Genomic DNA, 9,628 nt, shown 5'->3' on the forward strand with positions numbered 1-9,628 from the left:
GAGTGAGTGAGGAGGAAACAGAGACAGAGAGAGATTCTAAAAGATCAAGAGTCTGTGGAAAGCAAGATGGGAAGAGAAAATGCCGGGGTGGGAAGGAACTGAACAAGTGATGCTCTCGTCAGGCGGGGGGTTGTTGCGCATGCTTGCAATTAAAGGGAGGGGATGAAATGCTGAAAAAGAGAGAACCCAGGGCCAAATTGATGAAGGCAGGGCAGGAAAGACACGGTGCAGAAGGCGAAGGAGAGCTTTTTTTTTTTTTTTTTTTTTTTTTTTTGCTGTGAGACTCTCAACAAGCAAGGATGAGGAGCACAGCTGGGAGATCTAGGGAGCAAAGCAAGAGTGTTGACCAAGTTCACACTGTTTGGCTTCATCCTCTAGGATGAACAAAGCTGTGCGTGACTTGGAGGTCCTTTCCCCTCAAGTGATTTAGAAATTGCCACGTGGAAGCCAGGGCAGGAATACAGTTTCCAGTCCCACTTCCGGATACAGTTCCCCAATGACCCAGTGTTCCTCTATACAACCAGGAAAACATCAGTCCAAAGGTGAAGTAGTTATGAGCTACCTGGCCCATAACAAGAGCTGTTTTCTTAGTAGATGTGACCCTGTGTATCACACCTGAGTACGGTTGAGTCTGGAATTAGCCTTTACTCCCTCTCCCTATTCTAAAACACATACATATACCAACACGTGGGATTCTTCTTATCTAGGTGTCTTGTTTTATGTGTCTAAATATGGATCTAAATATGGATCTAGGAGTTCCCATCCTGGCACAGCGGAAACAAATCCGACTGGAAACCAGGGGGTTGCAGGTTCCATCTCTGGCCTCGCTCAGTGGGTTAAGGATCTGGCGTTGCCCTGAACTGTGGTGTAGGTTGCAGAAGCGGCTCGGATCCAGTGCTGCTGTGGCTATGGCATAGGCCGGCAGCTGTAGCTCCAATTAGACCCCTATCCTGGGAATGTCCACATGGTGGCGGCGGGGGGGGGGTGGGGGGCGCCTCTAAAAAGACAAAAGACAAAAATAAATAAATAAATAACGATCTAAAAGCTTCTTACCCTTTCAGGCTCCTAATTGGGACTTTTCTCACCCCCTAGAGACCTCAGATCTTTTGGAGTTCGCCTTGCTGGGCAGCTCAGTTAGCCGGGGAAATGTGTCTTTTTTTTTCTTTTTTCTTTTTTTTCTTTTTGCCTTTTCGAGGGCCGCTTCCCACGGCATATGGAAGTTCCCAGGCCAGGGGTCTAATCGGGTTTCTACAGCCACCCCCTAATTCCCTGCCTCTCTCTCTCCCTACAGTCCAGTCTCAACACACTACCCAAAACTGCAAATCTGACCAGTACTGAAAACCTTCCTCAGCCCCCACCAGAAACTCAGTGCAAATCCTTAGCATGGAGCACAAACTCTTCAAGATCTGGCCCCCAGAGCTTCTCCAAACTCAGCTCCCCAAATTTTACACTCTGGCTTCAGTCATTTGGAAGCGCTCTTATCCACCTTAGGTCTTTTGTATACTGACTCCTTCACTCATAGCACTTTCTCTCCTGCTTCTCCCCTCTCTGCTTTCACCAAAGCCAACTCTTACTCATCCTTGCTTTCTGGGATTCGCTGTCCCTAGAAGTTCTCCTTAACCCCCTACAGTGATGTGATCTTCCTATACGTTTCCATTGCACTTGGGATTTATCCTCCACCACAAGGTATCACTTTATTTGGTTATTGCCCATTCATTAGTTGGTTACCCCTCTGGAATTTATGAGGAAAGGGACCAGGCTATTTTATTTGCCTCATACCCAGCAAATGCCTGGCAGAATAGGTTGTTGTTGAATATTTATTGAATAAAAAAACTGAATGAATAAATGAATCCTTTTTCTTTTGGAGTCAAACATATTCCTGAACTGCAGCAAACATTTGAACTTCCGAGCAAAGCAACCAGGCTTGAGCGCAAAGGAAGTTATTCTCTTTTCTTATCGGACCTCGGGAGCTTGAAGAAAAGCCAAGATGTGTGACACATCCCCCAAATCCAGATTGTGGCCAGCGACTGGACCACGCTGGCTGGGGAACAATGCCCACAATGACTACCCACGGACAATACCAGCAACTATACCAGAGACTGTACAAGGGAACGCCTTGCACAGGGACAGGGCAGGGCTTGGGCAAGAGGGACACTCTTTTGGTTTCGGGGTCCTAGCCCAGGGAGAAGCCCAGGGGAATGGCACTTTTTTTTTTTTTTTTTTTTTTTTACAAAGTCAGTCTGATAATCCTATTCTTCTTTCTCTGGGATGCAGTGCAACAGAGGCCAAAGTGGACATCAGAGAAGCAGAAGCAGAGAGGAGAAGGACCTTTTCCTCCAAGTCCATTCATTCAACCAGCATTGACTGAGTGCCCCCCTTCTGCCAGACACAGTGCTAGGCCCTGGGGATACACTGTGAATAAACAACAGCCTTCTTTCCTCCCTTCACCCAGCTTACTGTCAAGAGGCATGACTGGCATTACTCAATCACATAAATAATTTTAATGTGCATATCTTTAAAGTACTTTAAAATAATAGGTTCAAGTTAGAAGTGTATGAATAAGGAGGTCTGGCCTCATCTGGGAAGGGTCTGGCCTCATCTGGGAAGGTATGGAAGGCTTCTTTGTGAAAGTCACCAAGGAACTAAGAGCTGAAAGATGAATAGGAGCACATTAGGCAAGGATGGAGTTGGAGTTTAGGGTGTTGCAAAAGCAATAAAGCATTCCAGGGGGAGGAGACTGAGTGAACAGCCTTCCCATCTTCCTTAAGTTCCAGAACCACTTCAAGCAAGTTCAGTTCTGTAGGTCCCACCTGCTTCTCCTCAACCTTATCTCTATGTTTTAGTTAAAGGAAAAGGAGGCTGTGCAGTGATCTTGCGGGGGGGCGGAAATACAGGTAGGAATTGCGGGCTGCAGTGAGGGACTGGGGCCCCCATACCTAATCACCCCAAGCTGCCACCATCAGCCACTCTCACATGGAGAGCTGCCAGGCACGAAGGGGCAGGTTCCTCCGAAACTTGGATTCTGCAAGGCTGGCACAAAGACAGGCCTACAGGAAGCTAGGCATCCATATGGAGTGAGCTGATCCCCCTATGTCAGGGAGAGCAGGGTGTAGCAGCTATATTTGAAAATCGAGGTAAACAAGAGCTCAGCTCAAGTGGATGGGGCACAACAGCTGCAGAAGATTAATCACACACGGCTGCGAGTCACCAGGTCGCCCGAGGCCCAGAGGCTTCCCTTTCGGTGCCCCACCAGCAGGCCGGATGTTTGCCTGTCACGTACCCACAACTCCCTTTGGGGTGTTTCTCTGCCACCCAAGAGCTTGGAGCCTTGCCCCCAGCTGCAGCCTGCCTTTCTGATAAACTAACCCCAACTTCAGCCTTTCTGCCCAGGAGGCCAAACCACCAAACGTTCAGTGTTTGTTTTTCAATCACCAGGAAACAGAGACCCAGAGACAGAGACAGAGAGACAGAGACAGAAACAGAGAGGCGGCAGGCAGGCGGGCTGGCATGGAGCGGGTAAATTTATGGCACTGCATTAAAGGCGATTGTTCTATTTAACCACCGTCCCCGCCCCCGCCCCCCACCCCTACCCTACACACCCTCCACGGTTAAAAATAAAACACTATGAATAAAGAAGAAAAACAGCTTTTTACACCTGGAACAAATCGCTTTCTTCATCTCTCCCAGTGGCTCAGGTCCTGGGGCAGGTCAGGCAGGGTCTGCGGGAGCAGGCTAGCTCCTCTGAATGAGGGCCTGTGGCTGTGGCGGTGGTGGTGGTGGTGGTGGTGGTGGTGAGTGGTGTGTGGGCAGGGTGGTGGTGGTAGGGGGGAGGTAGTTACACACTTCACCTCTCTCCACCTGGCCCCATAACGCCCAGAACACCGAGGAGAGGAGAACACAGGATGGGAGAAACCCTCCTTCTCCCCGCCCCCTTGGCTGCCGCCAGCGGGTGCGCTGGGGCTGCGGTTCCCGACCCGCGGCGGTGGAGTCCCGAGGTTGGGGTGCGCGCGTGCGTGTATACACGCAGGCGCGCGCCGAGTAGGTAACGCGCTCCCCTCCTAGCCCCCAAACCCGGCGGGCACTCACAGCCCCAGAAGCGCAACACGCCCTGGCACAGCCAGCACACACATGCACACATGCATCCAGCACGCAACACGGCACTCAGCCTCTCCAGTGCGCACCCGCCAGTAACCCAGCAAACCAGACACCCGACAGCACACACAAGCTCAATCACCTCCTTTCTGCGATAACTCCCCGTTTCCCCCACCCCGTAGCCACTAACGCTGCCAGAACGCCGCCCCCCACCCCCTTCCCGGCACTGTATGCAACCGAGTACACTTTCCAAGGCACCCTCCCCCCACCTCTTATGACACTAAACCCACAAGAAGATAGTTCATATGAATGATCTTGAGAAAGAACTTAATTAACACCATGACTGACAAGCAGGAACCCTCACGGGGACACCCCTACCCACCCCCCAACCTCTGCCTCCCTGGCCTCGGCTGCCCGCTAAGGGGGAAGGGCTGGAGGCTCACCCAATTACTCACCGTTTCCTCTCAGTCTCGAGCGCGGTGGGCAAATGAGGGGGTGAGGAAGATGCGCGATGCCCCCGCCGCCGGGCTCCTCACCGGCCGCAGCGGTTCATCGCCCCCGCGGGCTGCCCGCCGGCCGCAGCGGCGTCCGGGGCATGTCAGTCCGCCGCCGCCGCCCGCCGGCCGGGCTCGTGGGCTCGCAGCTTTCAGGGAGCTGCGGGGCAGCGCATCCGGAGCGTGAGGGCTGGGGCAGAGCAGGGGGTCTGGGGAAGGGTCCTTGGATTCAAGGATCAGGAAGAACACCTCTGAAGACCCCCCGGGAAACCCAGACCGGGGTCGCGGGCTCGGGACTAAGCCCTGGAGAGGCCCGGAGTCCCGGCCGCCGGCAGCGAGGGCGGGGGGGCGGGGGGATCCCTGCCGGGAGGGGCAGCAAGGCTAGCAGCCCGGCGCGCCCTGGCGGCTCCGAGGGACCCCGGCTTGCAGTCGCGTCGCCGGGGCTTTCCCGGGGCTGGGAGCGCGCCGGCCCTCCGCCTCTCACGCCGTCACCGCGGGAGACGTCTCGGCCTCGCCGCGCGCGGAGGGGACGCGCGGAGGGGATGGTTTCTGGGCGAGCCGCGAGCTTTGCCCATTAAGCTGCAGCGAGAAGCCAAATCAAAAAGCCAATCTCCAAGCCTCCAAACCCAACGTCACCCTATCAGCTGGGAGGGAGAGAGCCGCACGGAATGACAAGCCGCGCATATTTATCCTCGCGCGCCGATGGGGGTAATTTTCTGAGAGCTTCCCGACCAACAGCGGGGAAGCCGAGCCGGTATCTCGCGTCCAGAGAGCCCCCAGGACCGAATGCGGACGGAACCCCTAGACCACAGCCACCCACCCAATCGTTGGATCCCGGTGCCCGGCGCCTCCCGACCGGCGGCAGTTCCGAGACGGCGGAGCGTCCTGACCTGGATTCCGCGGCGTCCAGAGCTCCGGGCAGCGGCGGGGAGGGCGGGCAGGAGGGCGCTCAGCACCGGCTTTCCCCTTGTCCTCAGGAGACGCCGCCTGCAATTCCGAAATTAAGTCTCCACCAAACACATCTGTGGTTTTTAAATATAGCAGGGGACGATTACCCAGGCAGGGTCCACCCAGGCCTAGGGGAGGGGTTGAGGGGGGATGGAGGTAGGCACTGGAGGGAAAATAAAACTCCTTTCCCCCCACCCCTTCTTCTTCTTCTCCTCCTTTTTTTTTTTTTTTTTTTTTTTTTTTTTTCCTTCTGTTCTTGGTGCAGAACTCTGTCATTTTCTCAACCCAAATCAAACAACAGCTTGTGACAGGCGCTTGAGCGAGCGCTGGTATGTTGGCTTTGGGGTTTTTAAGGCTAAAAATAAGAGGGGGGCTGTCTCTCAAATTGCTGCTTATGCTAGGCCTGGAGTCTAGAAGAGAGATGGTCCTTTGATGCAGCAATAGAACCAGGGTTTGGGGCTTGGCTCATGCAAAGTGTACACATGCAGCCTTAAATCAGATGCCCCTAATTACTGCTATATTTGTCAGGCTTGGTTCTGGAGGCATGAGGGGTGTGCAGGCCTCTCCTAAGAACGGGGTTACACACCCCTAGTTTGTGGATGGTGTTAGGCAGATGTAAGATGGGCATGGTGGCCAGCCCTTTGTAGAGACACCTGTGCAGCTTCTGGGATAGAATATAAAGGTAAGGCAGTCGTTCCTCTCAGGGCTCTGCTGTTTGATGCCAAGTATGATGGGCCAACCAGTGAGAAGAACACTTAGCAAGTCTCAGCACCCCCTTTAGGCCAAGCACCCAGTTAAAGAATTTGATTGCCTTCTTTCAGGTCATCCTCTCAAAACTCTAAGAGACAGGTACAATTACTAACTCCATTTTTCTCAAGGATATTGAGCCTTACGTTAAATAACCATCTTAAGGACACAGCAGCAGAACCAAAGACTGGAATGAAGTGGAATCGGCTGGAGTTTCACTGATAACAACAGTACACACAACTTTCCAGATCCCTGGCTCCTCTGAGGACTGCTCTGGAACAAGATTTGGTCCAAAGAGATGAAGTGGGCATAGGAGCTAGGGTGGCATGTGAGTTCTTTCCTGGTGCTCTGACTGGTGCTCCTTCAGCAAATCACATGGAGGTTTCCATCCTGAGGCTGAGTCCTGGATGCCCTCCGTCCTAACAGAGCCCTGTGATCTCAGATCCCTGAACATTTATGGGCCTTGAATCCAGTTAGAGTGAGGGCTGAGACACTGACTCTGTAAGATTTCAATAACTTCTAACAGTGTGGGATTTCAGGATATGTCAATTGGTGGAATTTACTTTGTGTCTGTTTCCATGGAGATCCATGATGCTGACTGGTCTACAGTCAAGACCAGGAGGTAGCTGGTGGACCCATAAATTGGTACAGCTTTTAGGGAGGACAGTTTTGAAAGACATAGCAAATTCCTTAAAAAATGTGAACCTCTTTTGCTATAGTCATTTTAATGGTAGAAATTTATTCTATGGCAGTACTGAAGGATGTGCTCAAATATTTAGTTACAAGCATATTTATGGTGTGTTTACAGTAGTGAAAAATTTGAAGCATTTTAATTTTCCAGCAGGGAGAATTGGTTGAGTAGGTCATGTTACATTTTCATAACAGTGTATTCTACTCCTAAAAAAATGCTGAAGCAGGAGTTCCCATTGTGGCACAGCGGAAACAAAGCCAACTAGTATCCATGAGGACACAGGTTTAATCCCTGGCCTTGCTTAGTGAGTTGGGGAATCTGTTGCCATGAGCTGTGGTGTAGGTCACAGATGCAGCTCAGATTCCTTGTTGCTGTGGCTGTGGCATAGGCCGGCAGCTGTAGTTCTGAAATGACTCCTAGCCTGGAAACTTCCATATGCCTCAGCTGTGGCCCTAAAAAGAAAAGAAAAAAAAAAATGCTGAAGCAGCGTTCTATGCCTTGACATGGAAAGGTTTTCATGATATACGTGGTACTTCCTGTGTATGTGTGTATATGTGTATGCATGTATGCCTGTGCACACCCTGGCAGCAAAAAAACACCAAAATGGTAATGATGGTTATCTTTGGGTGGTGAGATTACTGGTGATTTATTTGTCTCTTTAAATCAACTTTATGAGGCTTAATTACATACAATAAAATTCACCCGTTTTAAGTATACAGGTTGATGAGTTTAGACAAAAGTACACCCAAGTATAACAATAACTCAAATACAGAGCATTTCATTTCTCCTGAAAGATTTTCAGCCCCTCTGTAGTTATCCCTTGCCTCCCCTCTAGCAACCATTGATCTGCTTTCTGTCACTATAGACTAGTTTTGCTTGTTCTAGAATTCTCTTCTTACATTTCTTCAATGAACATTATCCATTCACTAAAACAACAATAGCAACAATAGAAACAGAATTGGTCTTGTCTTTTTTTTTTTTTTTTTTTGGTAGAAAAACTATCCAAAAACCAGCAGGAGCTTTATCCTCTGGTCACCTGTAACAGGGCATTGTTGGGTAGGAGATGGGATGGGAGGGGAGGGAGGTGTCGAAGTATGTTCAGCTATTGCTATAGGTAGAGTGACGTCTGTGGGCTGAGTTGTAGGTAGACTGAAATGGCAAAACCCAAATCTGCATTCTGAGCCTCCATGCCCTCACCAGTAAAACAGTAGTAAGATTAATAACAGTAATATCCTCTGCATGGCATTGTTGTGGATTACAGTTTCTGGTATAGAGTAACTCCCAAATGTATGTTAATTCTCTTTCTTTCTCCCCTTAATCCTGCTTCTCTCCCACTGTAAATTTTACAACCAACTTTCTCCTTCTAACACTAGACAGTCTTACTTCTTTTTCCTCCCTACCACATGCATCCTGGGTTGGAAAACAGTAAATGTAATGACAATCTGCCTTTAATTTCTGCCATTGTTTCTTCCTTTATTTCTGCTTGTGCTAGAACTCAAGGGGATTTTCACAGGAAAAAGAGCAAGTGAGCAATTTATTGTCAGTATTAGGAGCAAGAGCCACGAATTTTATTTTTGAGTTGGAAGGAAACCGAGGCCCAAAGACGTGAGGGGGATCAACCCAATCACAGCGCTCACAAGGAACAGAGAGAGTCTACTCAATGGTGTTCCCCGCCTCACATGCATATGTTGACGTAGTGACCTCTGGGACCACACAGTGTCACTACAAAGAGGTAATTAGGTTAAGATGGGGTCATTGGGGTGGGCCCTAATGAATGGAATGACTGATGTGCTTAGAAGAAGAGGACAAAGAGGCAGAGGGAAAACCACAGGAAGGCACAGCCAGAAGGTGGGCGTCCAAAAGCCCAGGAGAGGGGCTTCAGAAGAAAGCAAACCTGCTGTTAAGACTTGGAACATCTAGCCTCCAGACTCTGAGAAAATTTTCTTTTGTCTAGGCCACCCAGTCTGGGATATCTTGTCATGGCAGCCCAAGCAAACTAATACAGAATACAAGCATGCTGCTTGATTCTATGAGTCCTTGTTATATTCCAACTTCAAGGAGTTACCTGGGGTCATTTGGAACCTTGAAACATCCCAGATTTTACCATTTAATAAAAAGGAAGCAAGGAAACCAACTTTTATTAAGTAATCTCTGTGACACTGTGCTGTGCACTTTTTCCTAGTCTGCGGCTTACTTTTTTATTCTCTCAATGGTGCCTTTTGATGAATGAAAGTTCTTCATTTTAATGTGGTATATTTCATGTTCTTTTCTTTATCCTATGTACTTAATGATCCCTGTTTCTTTGTCTGTCTAAGGTCATTAGGGTATTTTTCTGTATTATCTTCTAGAATTCTTATTTTTTCATCTTTCAAATTTGGATCTATAATTCTGGAATTGCATTTTTGTTTTAATGTGGAACGGGGGTGGAATTTCATTTTTTTCTTATAATATATAAACTTTCTGGTATTATTTATTGACCAGAGATCATTTCACCTGCAATGTCACCTTTGGTATAAGCCAAGTGATAGGGATGAAGTAGGATAGTTACACAGGTAGTTATAGAAGTCCTAAGAGGGGACCAAAGACAGAGAGGGAAATCTTGGGAACTTTGGAAGACCACTGTAAGTTAATAATTGCTCAAGAGGAGTTCCTGTCG

At 49.4% G+C, this 9,628-nt stretch overlaps 1 protein-coding gene across 31 annotated transcripts in view; it reads right to left on the bottom strand.

Annotated features, from left to right (window-relative positions):
- Nucleotides 1-5,594, bottom strand: part of SLC8A3 (solute carrier family 8 member A3) — a 153,747-nt gene extending 148,153 nt beyond the window's left edge. For 10 of the 31 annotated variants that reach the window (XR_014811066.1, XR_014811064.1, XR_014811058.1 and 7 more), the window contains exon 1: nucleotides 4,548-4,684. The gene's annotated coding sequence lies outside the window, so the exon portion shown is untranslated. Of the gene's footprint in view, nucleotides 1-3,655; nucleotides 3,992-4,547; nucleotides 5,194-5,406 lie in introns of those variants that run through there. The other 21 variants (XR_014811067.1, XR_014811063.1, XR_014811061.1 and 18 more) reach the window with 4 other exon arrangements.
- Nucleotides 5,595-9,628: the final 4,034 nt, after the last annotated feature.

This window comes from Sus scrofa, chromosome 7, assembly GCF_054392235.1.
Source record: "Sus scrofa isolate SSC_HxYL_T2T_F1_AM1 chromosome 7, Sscrofa_HxYL_maternal_Yorkshire_Landrace_v2.0, whole genome shotgun sequence".
Lineage (NCBI taxonomy): Eukaryota > Metazoa > Chordata > Mammalia > Artiodactyla > Suidae > Sus > Sus scrofa.